Source organism: Vespa mandarinia, chromosome 13 (assembly GCF_050613455.1).
Source record: "Vespa mandarinia isolate Hongniang chromosome 13, ASM5061345v1, whole genome shotgun sequence".
In the NCBI taxonomy this organism is placed as follows: Eukaryota; Metazoa; Arthropoda; class Insecta; order Hymenoptera; family Vespidae; genus Vespa; species Vespa mandarinia.
In genome coordinates this window covers 4,730,486-4,747,114 of record NC_140822.1, presented here as the reverse complement: position 1 = coordinate 4,747,114, position 16,629 = coordinate 4,730,486, and the positions used below count along the sequence as shown (strand labels likewise).

At 30.1% G+C, this 16,629-nt stretch overlaps 1 long non-coding RNA gene across 1 annotated transcript; it reads left to right on the top strand.

Moving 5' to 3' along the window:
* The first annotated feature begins 955 nt into the window (after nucleotides 1–955).
* Nucleotides 956–10,203, top strand: LOC146872608 (uncharacterized). Its single transcript, XR_014982917.1, has 4 exons — nucleotides 956–1,014; nucleotides 1,084–1,180; nucleotides 1,276–1,345; nucleotides 9,822–10,203. It is a non-coding gene; the product is annotated as an uncharacterized LOC146872608 (long non-coding RNA).
* The last annotated feature ends 6,426 nt before the right edge of the window (nucleotides 10,204–16,629 follow it).

The window sequence follows — 16,629 nt, the reverse complement described above, 5'->3', positions numbered from 1 at the left end:
AAGTTAAAAATGTTTTTATCTAACAAAATAATACAAACAATAAATAATTACTGTGTAATAAAGAAATATTTTGTTTAAATTAAAAAAAAAGAAAAAATAAAACTCATTTAGATTGTAGATTCGGATAAAGGTAAAAATTTCAAATTATTTTTATTAATATTAGATGAATGAATATTTTATGATAAACCTACATTATTGATATTGGTAATATATAGATATTGGTAATCGATACGTGTTAATAAATTGAATTAAAATAAAAGTTAACTGCAACATTAAAGCTAACAGAAAGCTTATGGCAGTTGAGAGACTGAGATCGCGTGTTCACTTGGTTTTCACATAAACATGTACGTAACTGTAGAAACAACTTAAGCCAAACGTAATAAATACACATATAAGTATCTTCAACAATTTTCATAATTTTTATAATGTTCGTTATGTAAGTTAATTCGATATATATATATATAATTCTTTTTTCGTTTCTGTAAGTGGTGAACAAAATTCTTTTGATATTACGAAGAAATATAATATCTCCATCGATCGTATAATACACGACATATTGACGAACGTCCAGTCAATCAAGTTTCCCGCGCTTTTTCTCCAAATAACGGTAAGACAGTTCTCAGGGAAGGAGCGTACGTCTTTTTCCAAGGAAAAGTATTTCTCGATTTCGGAACGCGACTTATCGGTGTAGTATCATTACAGAGATAGTCTGGATCAGAGTTGACCAAGCGTCGAGTACGTAACACACATATATATATATATATATATATATATATATGTATATATATATATATATATATATATATATATATACATATATAAGCACACAATGTTTATATGTAACATAACGTATCTCATCCATTAGATCGTGAAGAGTAGTACGTACATACGTATATGAGTACATACATATATACATACATATATACATACATACATACATACATACTTATATACCATGTCTCCTTTTATCGATATTACGAGGGAAGAGAAAAAGGAGTGGATAGAATCTGTTAGGCGATAAACGAAGTTGCCTTCTCTTCGAGTGATCTAGAGATCATTCTTGAGATCGTTCCGAACGTTCAGACATGTTCCGCGTAATCGAATTCGCGAATACGAAAACGCGAAACCGTTCGAATGGGCCAATCGCCATCGTTTACCAACGTTCACTTACCTTCCAAACGTAATTCAGTTGTCTTGTTTACAACTGTCTTCGCCTTTCTCTCAAAGTGCCCTGTCATCCTTGTTTTCACGTACTTTTCACTTTTGTGTTTCCAGTTATGTTTTATCAACGATGTCCACATCCAGGTGTTGTCCATGAACGCGGAAGCAAATATCTATGTTTTTGGTAAGTACGACGATCTTATCTTTTCTCTCTTTCTTTTTTTTTTGTTTTTGTTGCTTTTTGTTTGCTTTTGTTTCATTTCGTTTAGCACGATGTATAAACGAGAATAAATATTTTTATTTGTTGATTTTACATATGCTAAATTATTGTTTTATTCTTTTTTATAAACTGAGATCAAATATTATTCTTGATTGTTCTTACGTAAAAGTATTATATTTGTTTCATTATTTTTTATCGGCTTAAAGATCAAAATTATTTGAGTATAAAATTTATAAGTATAAATGTAGATTAGAAAATTTGTTTTAAATTCATTTGTGATTGTTCGCGAATATTTTCTTTTTTTTTTTTTCATTATTTTGATATAAGCATGACAATATGTATTTTTATTTCTTGGTTTTATGTAGAGGATAATATTGTTACATTCATCCTAATCGGCTGAGATGGATGTTATTTCTAGAAAATATAATTTATACAATTTGTTTCAAACGTAAATATTTATAATCATTTACAATCATTACAATTTTCTTTTCTTTTTTTCTAAAAAAGACAAAATAATTAAAAGAAAAATTTTAATCTTCAAAATTTTATAATAATGCATATAAAAATGTAACATTTTGCCGACTTAAAATTGGAATATAACGTATCAATCAAATAACGTATCAATCGATAATGTCATTTTCTATTTGATAAGTATTCACTATTGAATGTTTTAAGCGGGAAAATTACAAAATTACTTCATTAAAATACAACGAACAGTTTTTCTCTTTCTATCGTTTGTTGAACGTTACTTTTGTTTGTAATATCCTATAGATGTTATGTACGTACAAACATCCACCCACCTACCCACCCACATACACACACATACACACACAAACATATAGACGCATCTAGCCATACGTATACACTAGCTTTTGAGTTTGCTTTACTCACTCCTCGTCCATTGTTCTTATTCGGCTTCCAAATTGCTACCGGTTAAAGCGAGCGCCTGTAACGTTACTTTTGTGTTGGCTTTAGTCGCGGCAATACGTTCCGTTCTGTGCACGTACAGGGAAAATTAAATATCCGCGAAATTCATCTTCTCACGGTTGGCCTGTTGATTTTTAATTAATTTCGATTATAGAACTTTCATAACCTCTCTTGATGTGACGCCATGATAACCTGTTTAAAATTCGTTATCTTTAATAATCATTACATACGTTATTTTTTATTATCTAAAGACATTTTATTATGTATAATCTTTATATATATATATATATATATATATATATATATATATATATAAAATGATATATATACAAAAGTACATTATTATTTATTATATGATAAATATTTGTTCAAAATAGTATAATATTAACTATACGTACGTATATAGAATATATCCGTCCACGAATGTCCGAGCAAATATTTCGCGACTCGTTGAAGTAACAAGAAAGTTTAATAAGAGAAATTTCCATGGCTCAGTGTCAATACAAAGTACATAATTCCAATTTTTTTTTTGTTTTACTCGAGAACTTTGTTTTGAGTTATGAAAGTCAGCATAGTTTTGTTGAATATCTATAATTCTTTTTGAATGCTTATTTTGTTGTGCAGTAACATTTGCAATTTAAATTATATCTAATATAAAGTTATTAGAGACTGTGTATTGTTTATAAGATAATCGACATCCTAAGAATTAAAGTAGCTGATTTTTTATACTACGATTTTAAAAACAATCATAAACTATTTTGTTCGATTACGTTGAAGGGTATCATTAATCACTTTCAACTCGTAAAAGTATACAAATGATTGATACGAAACTAATGTATTTTGTATAGTATGGAGTATGAATTGCAGTATAATATGAATCTGTTGGTCAATTGTTAAAATGTCGATTATCTTGTAAAACTTGCACAATAGAAAATTTTTTATTACATATGATTTTGATTGAAAATGGCCACTGCTAAATAAAATTGTAAAAAAAAAAGATTATAAAATTAATCCGTTCAAAAAAAAAATTATGCTGACCATCGTAGCTCGCAAAAGTCACAAATAAAAAAAATATTTTTATGCGCTCTGTAACTGACTTAGGGTTATGCAACTTTTTTGTTTCTAATAAACTTCCTTGTAACATCAATCAGTTTGTAAGATATTTGCTCCGACATTTATGGCCGGAACATATAAATATGTATATATATATATATATATATATATATATATATATATATATATATATATAGTATTCAAAATTCCAACGTTATTTATTGACCGATCAATAATGGTACAATATTATAAAAATCATTGAAGATTTCAAGATTACTTATTAATCAAGTCTAATACAATATTCTAATGGTAAGTTCTTATTTAAGTAAAAATATATTGCAAATTACAGCGTTCATTATTGATCAAATTAAGCCTAATACAGTATTCAATATCGTTTATTAAACGTATATTTAATATTGTTTATTGAAATACAAATTTCTTTAAATATTTCACTGTTACTTATCGACCAATGCAAAATCAGTAAATATATAATAATATCAGTAATTATATATTGCTATTATAAAAAAATACTAAAAATATCGACTTCACTTGTTAATCATTTAAGACAAACGTATTACTGTAATCAATGTTATTTATTCGGATAAAAAAATATTCGGATATGAAAATATTAGGGCTATTTATTGCTAAATAATACTATTAATAGTGTTACAAAATATATTAGCAAGTATACAAATTTCGGCATTACTTATTGTCCAAACCGAGACAGACAAATGTAATAATATATTGAAACTCCCTCGATAGTCCTCAGAAAAAAAAAAAAAGAAAAAAAAATATCCACCGTCATTTATCGACCGATCGATTGAAAAAAAAAACTATAGTTTATTATAAACACCGGGAGGTTGTTTAATTCGCAACTAAGATATTGTTAGAAGTATGTCGACGTTAGTTATTGGCGAAGTTGTTAGAAACTTTTCGGATGGTTTATTCGCAAGCTGGCAATAATAGACGTAGTCGAATCGTAGGAACGATAATATTTATATCGTAACTCTCGTCGGTAGATTCCCGTACTCGAAAGAATTTCTATCGTGTGTCGCACTGAGAAGGCACCGAAGAGGCCAAGATTTTCTCTCTCTTTCTCTCTCTCTCTCTCTCTCTCTCTCTTTCTTACAGATGTTTCACTCGAGATTACGACATTCTTACGTTTTTCTCTCTCTCTCTCTTTCCCTCTCTTTCTCTTTCTTTCTCTTTCTTTCTCTTTCTTTCTCTCGAGGCACAGATTGAAATCTGTATGGTGCGAGAGGTACGGCCACGGTCCAACGTCATTTTTTTTCCTCCGTTCTTTCACTTTTTGCTTTCACGTCGTAACCCTATACCCCGGACGTTGCTTTTCAAACGTCCACGAAGAGAAGAGACAACGACAAAGAAGACGAAGAAACCATCATCCCGTATATGCTCGAGATAACAAATGTTTCTTTTTTTCAACATTTTCCATTACTTTTAATATTTCGTTGATAATAATATACATTAATCCTCATCGATCTCTTTCGATCTATTCGAATTCAAGATTGAGATTTTAATAAGAAAGAAATAAAAGAAAATGAATAAGTATTTATTTTGATATTTTTCATATAATACATAATAATAATATATTATATTTATCATTCCCTTTATATATATATATATATATATATATATATATATATATTTATAAAGAGAGAGAGAGAGAGGGAGAGAGAGAAGATATGTTTTATTTTTTATAATAGATATTGGAACAGTTTTGGATTGATCAATAAATAACAATTGAATTTTTACTATTTTATATCTAAATAAACAACACTAGTATAGTTTAATATTATATTAAGTAAAGAATATAGATAATATAATACGAAAGAAATTTGGATTAATAATTAAATTTATTATATAATATTTTTGGATTGGTCAAAAATTATATATTGTCGGAATTTTTATAATTTTATATTTAAATAAATATAATATTATTTACAATATTATACTAGTTTTGATCAATGGGTAATATCGAAATCCTCAATAAAAGTTATTACTATTATATACTTTTTTCCATACCTGATATTGTTTACTAATATTTGAAGTAATCCGAGTGTTATATAGATATGGGATGGGGTTTATGAGGAAAATGATTTTTTACAGTACTTATTAGAATTCTATGTGATTGTAATGTGCTATTAAGCCACAAAAACTTTTATGTAATATTTTATACGACGATTTTAAATGACGTCATCGTCGTGTGTAGAAATTGAATATATAATTTTTATACACTTATACATATTCTAATATTTCGCATAAAATTAATCGAATGTAGAAAATAATTTAAAAATTAACATATCATTAATAATGTCTTATCAATTTTAATATAAAGTAATTAAAATTCTAATTCTAATTCTAAACTTATTTTTCTCCATTGTAGCACCTAAAACATTGATCAAAGAATTCTAATTATTTTTATCTGAATATTTTGCAAATATCAAAAAAAGGTTTATCAAAAAAAAAAAGAAAATTCTAATTTTTTCAAAAAAAAAAAGAAAAAACATAAAAAATAAAAAAATTCTAATTATCCTAATCCATCTGTAATATTTAGAATCCGGATTGTGTACATTGAATTCGAGATTCCGGAAAAGAAAGGAAGAAAGAAATTGAAAAAAAAGAAAAAAGATAAAGGAAAAGAATCCCATAAATCTACACGATCTTTTAATCCTCTTATCAGATTTTTATCTATCTTACATAATCACTGCTGAGTCCAAGGTTTCAGGAAAGAATGAAGAAAAAAGAACAAGAAAAGAGGAAAAGAGAAAACAAAACAAAAGAAAAAATTAAAAAAATTAAAAATAAAAGGGGAAAAAAAACCGAAAGAAAAGATTAAAACGAATTTTCTAAACCCTATTCTAACTTTCAGCGGGTTGTCAATCTTTTTTCTTTGTTATATAACCCATCGATCAGTCGATAATAATTGATGGACAGAACTAGGCGTTAATGTTGTAGCTTTTTACGTCACGTTAGAGATGATAGGGCCCTAGAACCGTAAGACTACATCATAGGGTCTATGATGATATATCAATTACGGTCGGGCACACAAGCTGAATAGCCGATACCCATGAATATCGGACGCATGTGCGCGTCTGGAATGACCACACGCGCTACACTTACCTTAATGGATAACGAATGCGCGTCTCGTAAAAGTTCCTTCCCCTCTAGGGAGAACGTTTAAGGAATATCCTTTAGATATAACGGGTGTCGGATAGATAAGGAAACATAGATATTTATTCATTTCTATCTCATTGCTGAAGACATATCCGAGATGTCCTATTAAGATAAAAACCATTTTCTATATATAGGAATAAGAACGAAAATATTCATTCTCGAGGAAAAAGAAATATTTCTCTTTCGATCAATGACAACACAACAATTCATTTTCTTATTTCGCTTCCTTTGAATATCACCGTTGCATTTATTTATGTTATCTTTATTTTTCTTTCTTTCTTTCTTTTCTTTTTTTTTTTTAATTCATCTTTTTATTTTTATTTATGTTATTTCTTTTTATTTCTTTTTATTTATTATTTTTTCCTAAAGTATTAGAAACACCTTTTTAGTGATAGATTAACTCCCATTTACAAGAGAGGCATTAAACTTTTTCTCTTTTAACTCTTGCTCTACTAAATGTATATGTGTGCATGCGTACGTATGTATGTATGCGTTTGTACACGTGTCCTATATCTGCCTCCCCATTTTATAATGCCTTTTTCATTCGCTCAAATATTTAATGGGTTTGTCCGATAGTTCGAAAATTTACCTGACCGATGAATTTTCTCCACGATTTATTGGCTTGCGTATTATCAATAATCGAACTACTTAAATATCTCAAGTTGAACTTTTCGTTCATTTCGCCGTTTAGTCCCTGTATTTTTTCGACAATCTTTTTATGTTTGCTTCGAATTCTTTTATTGTGCATAATCACGTATTAGTAGTTGTTAATTAAAAAACTTGTCAACTCATTAGTCTTTCATTTACAAAGTTAATAAATTTACCTAGTTAGAAGGGCGATTTGTTTTTTTTTTTTAATTACGAAGGACTGCATAATAATATATCATTAAATCATAAAATCGTGTTGAATTATTTCTAGTAACTATAAGTTAAGAAATTGAAATTTAATTTTAGGTTTTATATATATATATATATATATATATATATATAACCTAATATACAATAGATATATATACATTATCTTATATGATTAATATTCAAATTCATCAAGTTACTTTTTATTTTATCCTAGTAACTTTTTATGATATCTACAATTGACCGAAGATATCACTTTTAAACTTGTCAAAGATATAATCACTAAATTATAAAATTAATAAAAAAATAATCATTTTTACTGTATAATAAAGGCAGTGAAATTGGGGATCGAAAACGAATGTTAAAGTTAAAAAATAACGTTCATTACAATAATTTATCCGTATGACTGTACTGAAGCGAATGATCGCTTGTTTCTGATCTAATTAATTCTGAGATAAGTTATTTTATTTCGTCAATAACTTTTTATAAAATGTGAAGTTATTCGAAGATATCGATTATGTTTGTCACAGAAATAATCACTGAATTATAAAGAAATAATTATTAAATTATATTGCATAATCAATAAATTATAAGATTAATAAAAGAATGATTATTTTTATTTTAAATAAAAAAAAAAAAGTAAAATTTATGATTTTTGTCAGTAACTTTTCATGAAAGTTGAAGTTGATTGAAGATATATCACTTTTGGATTTGCCAAAGAAATAATTATTAGATTATATGATTAATAAAGAAATGATTATTTTTATCGTAAACAAAAATAATGAAATTGATGATCAGAAATGAATTTTAAAGATAGAAGAAAATAATGTTCATCTCGACAATGACGGTAGTTTATCCACGTGGCTATGTCGAAGGCAATGATCGATCGTTTCTAGCCTAGCTTTCGCCGAGTAGTCAGTTGATCCTGTGTTCGTCGGGGTATATGGAATCGCGGGGAAGGATTTATTGGACCGTGTGGATCTGCACGAAGATCTCTCGAAGAGGTGCTTTTGACGAACGATCGCGATTAATAATCAGTACTGTCGTGCGATCTCAACGAAGGGTGCTAACATCGTTAATACTATTTATCGCTCGTTATCCGTTACTCTTCTCTATATTCTATTCCAACCAAGGAATAAAATGAAGGAGGATAAAGAAAAATTTCTCTTCTCGACTATCTTACATAGGAAAAAAGGGATCGTAGTATTAATTTGGAATGAATTTATCTTTTTATCTATACGATGTTACGACTGGAAATATTTGAACATATTTTAAATCCTTCTTCTTTTTTTCTTCTCTTTTTTTTTTTTTTTTTTTTTTATTTGGAGAACTCGAATCTTTTAATTCTGATGTTTTCCGAATGTCTAGAATGTAATTTAAAAATATTGACTTGCTTAGTAAATAATGTCGAAATTTTCAAGCATTTTATGTCGAAACTAATGAAGCTAATATATTATTATTTTCCGTAAAAAAATTCTTTAATTTTTTAGTGTTATATATAGTTTATTAATGTTGTATAGTATTTCTTAATATATTAATGAAATACTCTCTTTAATTTTGTGTATTATAGTACTTTCGTTTATATATAGTATTTCTTTGCATTAGTATTCATTGTTAGAAAAGTATTAATGTTTTTTTTTTTTTTATATAAATGTTATTTCGATTAATTGAAAAAAATTCAAGTAAATTAATAACAGAACTTTTCACTTAAATATTTTTTCCGTAAATTCACGATTGATTAGTTTTAATGTAAAAACCTTTGTCATACAAATTTGACGTTACATTCTTATGTTGAAAAAATTTACAATCTGTTTTTATTGTATCTTCAATCGTGATTTAATGTTATACCGTAGGTGATCGGAAAAGTATCGTAAATTTTTGTTTGTATATTCCGTTAAAATTTCTTAGGCGGAATTCTGTCACTATGAATTTAATCCTAAGTTTAACTAGTTAATCACATTTTTCAAATCGTTTAGATACACGTTACGATCTCATACGGATAGAAAGGGGAATCCCTCTTTCTAAGAAAGAGGGTGGGTAAAACAGAGGGAAAAGTGGTACGAGGAATACCTGAGTGGCAACCTACCTCCGATGTCTCGTTTACCATAATACAAGGACGGCCCGATGCCGAAGGTAGAACGCGTTACGAGTATTCAGTAGTGACTCGAAGAGGGAACTCGAAACGGTAGCAATGCGTCTTGAACAAGGGCAACGTGAAAAGCATCCAGTGCTGGTTGTCTCGTTGGATGGCTACGTGCTTCTAGGGAATTTCAAAGGTGGACACGTGATATATCCTGTCCAGGAGGCTCGACCATGTCCTTTCTCTCTTATTCTTTATTTCTTTTTTCTTGATTTTTTCTCTCTTCTTTTTTTTATTTGTTTGTTTGTTTGTTTGTTTTTTTTTTGGTAGATTGAAGTTATCTTACGAGACACCTCATGACTTTTACAAGACATCGATGACTGACCATACGCGATATTCGATTTTTCCACTAAAGGAACAAGTCCAAGTACGTAACAGGTGTATAGTTGAAACGGCACGTTGATTACATGTTACAGAACTTTAATTTCGTTAATTTTTTGAAGTAGATACTTTTAAACATATCTTGTAACTTTTACAAGATAGTGATGAATCAATTGTGTATGTACGTAATATTCAATTTTTCTATTTTTAAAAACAACTTCAAGTATAAAAAAACAAGTTCTATTTTTAAAAACAAGTTCAAGCTCAATAAACATCTGAAAAAGATGTTTATTTGTAATGGATTCGTACGTTAATTGTCATGTTATAGGACATACAATAAGACCTCTATTTTGTCAATTTTTTATTAATACAATTTTCGAAATGTTCAGTTTTATTATTTCTGTTATAAGTGATTTTGCAAATGTCTTATTTCCTTTTTATTAACAATTAAAACTACAGCTGTAAAATCGATTAAAATTATATCAAATTATAATTGACATTATTTTAAGTAAATTACATTAAATGTAAATAAAAATTAACATAAAATATTTAAATTCGAGTTACAAATTTTTTTTTTTATAGTATAGCACTTGATGAATTAATTCTCTCCCTCTCTCTCTCTCTCTCTCTCTCTCTCTCTCTCTCTCTTTCTCTCTCTTTCTTTCTTTCTCTCTCTTCCCTCCTTATTTCTTTATTTTCCTTACTTGAAGAAACTCAGCAGATAAATCAGCTCTTTTCAAAAAAGAAAAGGGATGAATAATATCTGTGTCAAAAAGCAATGACATTTCTGTTAGCAAGATTCTACGATGGATACTCCTTGACATTCTTCTCTTACCCATTTTCTTTTTCTTTCTTCTCTTTTTTTTTTTCACCTCAGATGCCTCTTCTTATATGAATCTTTCAACTAATGACGGTAATCGCTCGAGAAAAGTAATCGCGCTAGGGGCCGCAAGAAATTATAGAGAAACATCCTTGAGTTGATACGATAATTCGTGCTATCGTGCCTCGGATAAATTATCCGTAATTTTAAAAGGGAAAAGTTGATTTATCGTGATACCTATCTCTCCCTCTCTCACTCTCTCTCTATCTCTCTCTCTGTGTCTCTTTTTCTTAATCTATCTTTCGCACTCTTTTTCTATTTCTCTCTCTCTCTCTCTCTCTCTTTCTTACTTTATCTTCCTCATTCATTTTCTATTTCTTTCTCTCTCTGTCTCTCTCTCTCTCTCTCTCTTTCTCTCTCTCTCTCTCTCTCTCTCTCTCTTTCTCTCTCTCTGTTTTATCTTATTATCACGTAGAAAGAGAGAGAGAAAGAGAAAGAGAAAGAGTCAACGAACTTCTTAAGCTAAGAAATATGATTTTCTCTAATTTCTCCTCGGCACTTCTCGATTCGGTGAAAATACTACCAGAGACGATCGTTACCTCCCAACTCGTCTAATTTCCTTGACGACTCAGGAGAACCGTTTTCCTTCGTCAGCCGTCGGACGGATTGACGTCTCTATTAGCGAGCGTTTTCTCCTTGAAAATTTACGCGGTTTAAAGACACTCCAGAGAGAGAGAGAGAGAGAGAGAGAGAGAGAGAGAGAGAGAGAGAGAGAGAGAGAAAGAGAGAGAGAGAGAAAGAGAGAGAAAGAGAGTGTATGTATTTGACTATGTCTATGTGTATATGTACTACCTACTTACTTAACCTACTATATAGTAGGTACCTACTCTAAAATGATTCTTGCAGAAGAAAGACCTGGTAACGACCTTACACTTATCTCGGATTCGTGTTCCCGCTGCGTCATAGAAAAAACACACTTCAGAAGAACGTTCCGGTCCACACCGTGAAGATTCAGCTCGATCGACGCTCTCTCATGGTGACTCGTCGATGACGCGGAGGGCAAGGAGTGGAGAGAGAGGTAGGGACCCTCGATGACGGAAGAAGTCTCGCTCTCCTTCCTTCCTTCCTTCCTTCCTTTCTTTCTTTCTTTCTTTATTTCTTTCTTTCTTTCTTTCTTTCTTTCTTTCTTTCTTTCTTTTTTTCGTGTTATATTATTTTCTTTTTCTTTTTTTTTTCTGTTCATCTTCCGAAAGAAAAACGAAAGAAAGGAAGAAGGAAAGAAAAAAAAGAAAGAAATAAGAAGTTCCCTCTTTAAATGAGATTTTAAAGGGATCTAAAATTTCAACGAGCTTGCTGACGACGTCCTGCGTGAAGAATTTTTTTTTTTCTTTTCTTTTCTTTTTGTCCTCGCATCTGAGATTACTTTGGATTGCAATTGGATTGTAATTGGATTGTAATTTGGTTGGTATCATTGTATTATCACGTTGTGTTTGTGTCCTTGCTGTTGTTGCGAAGAATTTAAGCGTTAATCGTTTGTAAGAAGAAAAAGAAAAAGGAAAGAAGGAAAGAAAGAAAGAAAGGAAGAAGGAAAAAAGAATGAAGTGATGGTTGTTAAATAATTTGTCGTTTGTTTATTTATTTACAAATATTTTAGATTATTTATTTAACGCGAGAAATATTAAGCGATCGAATTGAGTCAATAAATAATAATTAAGTTAAGTGATATCGTATTTAAGAAAGCAAAATTTTATTTTATTTGACGTTTAAACGACATTAAATTTTTAATTTGATTGACGACAAAAATTTACAAGTAATATCAAACATTTGATCACGATTACCGTATCCATTTATTTTCCTACTTTCTAATTAAAACAAAATGATTTCTTACTCTCCCTTTCATTTGTTCATATGGAATGATTAGAAATATTGATTAAATTATAAAAAAAAAAATCAGACGTTTAGTCATGATATATAATATCAATAAGAGATCAATTTGAGATAAGATAGTCGATGTAAAAGAAATTTCTGAAGAAATGAAATATTTTTGTGGAATCGTGTATATCTAATTGGTGCATCGTTCTTTTTTCTTCAGAAGAACGGATTCTTAATCCCTTTTTTCCTTTTTCTTACTTCAGAACGATTAGAAAATATGATTTGATTAGAAGAGAAAGAGAGAGAGAAGAACAAAAAAGAAGGGACAGGATTTTAGGGAGATTAAAAGAAATCAGATATTTATGAATGATTATGTGTTCTAATGAATCTTTTTCTTTCTTCTTTTTTTGTTCCTTTTTCTTTTTCTTTTCTCTTAAAAGAATAGAATCGCATAGCTCTTTAATAGCGATTAGGAAATTTGAAATAAGATGATACTCGATGTAAAAGAAATTTCTAAAGAAATGAAATATTTTTGTGGAATCGTATATCTAGTTGGTTACTTTGATCTCTCTCTCTCTCTCTCCCTCTATCTATCTATCTATCTATCTATCTATCTATCTGTCTATCTATCTATCTCTTTCTGAGCGATGGAAGAAGGATCTTACTCCTTCTCCAACATACTCTCTTCTCTTCTCTTTCTCTTCGTTCCTCTTTCCTCTTTACTCCTTCTACCACTCTTTCGGCCTCTTCTCCGTCCCTTACCGTTTCGAGTCTCCTGTCTTCGTTTAACTCGGCCGTGCGATCCGCACACGCCACTTCTTCTTCAGTGGCCGGCCGGTGGTACCACTCTCGGCTAGATCGCGCCAAGTACACCTCCTCTTGTTGCTTCACCACCACCAGTAACATCGGCATCACAAGACGAGCCTTCCTATCCTTACCGATAGTAGCGGCACTAGCCTCGGACACACCGTACTTCTTATACAAGTACTTACCATCTTCTCTCTACTCTTTGCCAAACCACTTACTTTTGCTATTCTTCCACTTTCATGTAATAGCTGTAAGTCCTTCTATCCACTCCTACATCTATTTCCTAAGGCACTACCAACCATGCCAAAGGCGAAAGTAGTTACTTCATGTGTGTTTAACGTTCGAACTTGAGTGACAGAACAGTGTTAAAACTTGTGCTGTTTTTCCTTAAGGATAAACTCCGAAGATGACTGGAGAACTCACTGATAAACTACGTAGGATCAAACGTATATTACTTCTTTGGTATTATCTTGTATTAAAAATATACTCGTAGTAGTGATTTATGTGAGAATGTTGATTGAATATTGTGCTTGTTAAAGAAAGTCGGTATCTCTTCATAGTTATATACCTATATATATATGTGTGTGTATGTGTGTGTGTGTGTGTGTGTGTGTGTGTGTGCCTGTGTATGTATGTATGTATGTATGTATGTATGTATGTATGTATGTATACATATATATCTTCTTAAGAAGAAACTATTCATAGAAGTTGATGGAAGATTCTTTAAACAGCTGACTGAAGGATGGGACTTAAGTTTGATCAATTTGAAAGGATCGAATTCAACATGTTTATGGTTTATATCTTTCTAAGAATCCAATCATAGCAAAGATCGATAAGAGATGATTGAACGCAGCTGACTAAGACGTTATTAGTTTGAAGGAAAATTGATTAAAAAGAAAACAAAAACAATAATAATAACAATAATAATAACTAATAATAATAATAATAATAATAATAATAATAATAATAATAATAATAATAATAATAATAATAATAATAATAATAATAATAAAAAGAAGAAAGAAAGAAGGAAGGAAAAAAAGAAGAAAAGTAAAAGAAAAAAGAAAAATTGGTAAAAAAAAAAAAGAATAAATCATTTCTCTTGAAGAATAGTTAACCGAGTGAACGGTTGATTGAATGAAGTGTGATAGTGTCTCAGTGTTTTCACTTCTTCGAAGTGAGTGACAATCGAAGGAACGATCGATCGATCTCTTCGATCGATAACAGAAACCTCGCACGTGTTCTCGAGAAAGAGAGAGAGAGAGAGAGTGTCGTGCGACTACAGCGAAGAGAACACGTGGAAGTCGAACACAGTCTTAGTTAACGATCGAAAACTCATTCGAAGACTTTTATCCCCGGAACTTTTCTTAGTCACGCGAGAGGCTAACCTACGTTCATGTAGATTTTAATAATCGTTTTTCTTTGTTTTTCCTTTTGTTTCTTTTTTTCCTAAACTTTGGACAGAATCGTATCGTTTGATTTTCGTTCTTATAAATTATTTTCTTCTCGCACAATTTTTCTTTCATTCATTAGAACGTATTCGGATCTTTATGAGTGACTCCTCCTCTTTCATCTAATCCTTTTTAATTTTATTTTACTTCTAATTAATTCTATTTCTTTGTCGAAATAATTCTATTTCGTTCTATCGAGCTTTTTTCATTCTGATTTTCTTTTTAATTTAATGTTTTCTTTTTATTCATTCTTTAATTTTAATTTAATTTTTATAAATTTCTATTTTTTTTTTTTTTTTTTTTTTACTTATCTTGTTTTCTACCTTTCTCGATCCTTTGTTTTAATTTTTTTATTTCTATTAATACTTTAATTTTAATTTAATTTTTATAATTTTTCAAGTATTTTGTTATAATTATCTTGTTCTCTACGTTTTTTTCATCCTTTGTTTTAATTGATCATCGATTATTTTCTTATCCTTCAAATCATTTTTTTTTAATCCTTCGTTTCAATATTTTTCTAATTGGATTTTTCAAAAATTTTTCGTTCTAATTTTGTTCTTATTGATCATACGAATCCGTCATTGTAATTTTGTTTTAATTTTTTCGAATCTTTCATTTCGATTGTTCTTCAATTGTATTTTGTCCTGCCTAATAATTTTTAATCGTTTGTTTAAATATTCTTCTAATCGTTCCTTTTTTTCATTTCTAATTTTTCACTTTTATTTTTCTCTAACCATTTTCTCATTCAATTTTTTCTCCAACTGTTTCGCGTCTTTCTTATCGTTTATAATCCTTTATTCTAATATTAATCCAATCGTTTACTTAAATTATTCGTTTCAAAATTTGTCGTTTCAATAATTCCTTTTAATATGTTCTTCTAATCTCTTTAGAATTGTATTTTCCAATCTTTGACAATAATTTTTCTCCTAGATAGTTTCTTTGGTCTCACAAAACATTGTCCTTCGAGTCATTAATTCGAACAAATTTCTAGTTATTCGTTCTTTTCTTCTAATCTTGTCTAATATTATTCGTCTCTTCGTTGAGCAAAGGAAAAAAGTCAAAATAATTTCTCGAACGAATTAAATTTTTTAATACATCTACTTCATCTCCTATGTGAAAGATAAGAACTCCTTAAAAACAAAAACAAAAAATAGAATAAAAAAAGAAAAGAAAAGAAAAAAAAAGAACGCAGAAAAAAAAATATTCGAACTTATCAGTGCTCAAAGGTCAAATAGGAAACACAGTAGTGGACGACGATTTTATCGGCGTTTCGAAGGATCGGAGACTCGTGTTCGGCACGTGTCGCATCCTGGGAGGTTCCTTTCCTTTTCAGTCTCTCTCTCTCTCTCTCTCTCTCTCTCCCTCTCTCTGGCTGTCTTTTTCTCTCACACCTCGTACACTTTTCGACGTTGCATTTGTCAACGACCGATCGCCTGGCGTGCATTCGCACTGAATTAATGCCACTTCTTTCTTTCGCCTCTGTCATCTTCGATTCGCCACGCGTGCTTTTCTTCGCGGCGTGCGGCTGATGATGGCGCGAACGGTGATGGATTAACGCACAGCGAATCGCCAAGAAAAAGTTTTCTTCCCCTCCTGCTCTTTCTCACTCACTCCCTCTCTCTCTCTCTCTCTCTCTCTCTCTCTCTATCTATCTGTTTCTCTCTTTCTCTCTCTCTCTCTCTCTCTTTCTCTATCTGCCTGTCTGTTCCTCACCCTCTCTCTTTCTCATTCTTACTATAACACTTTTGTTCAGGTGAACGAGCAAGCAAGTTCGACAATCTCTTCTTCTGACCACCCTCTTTTTTTT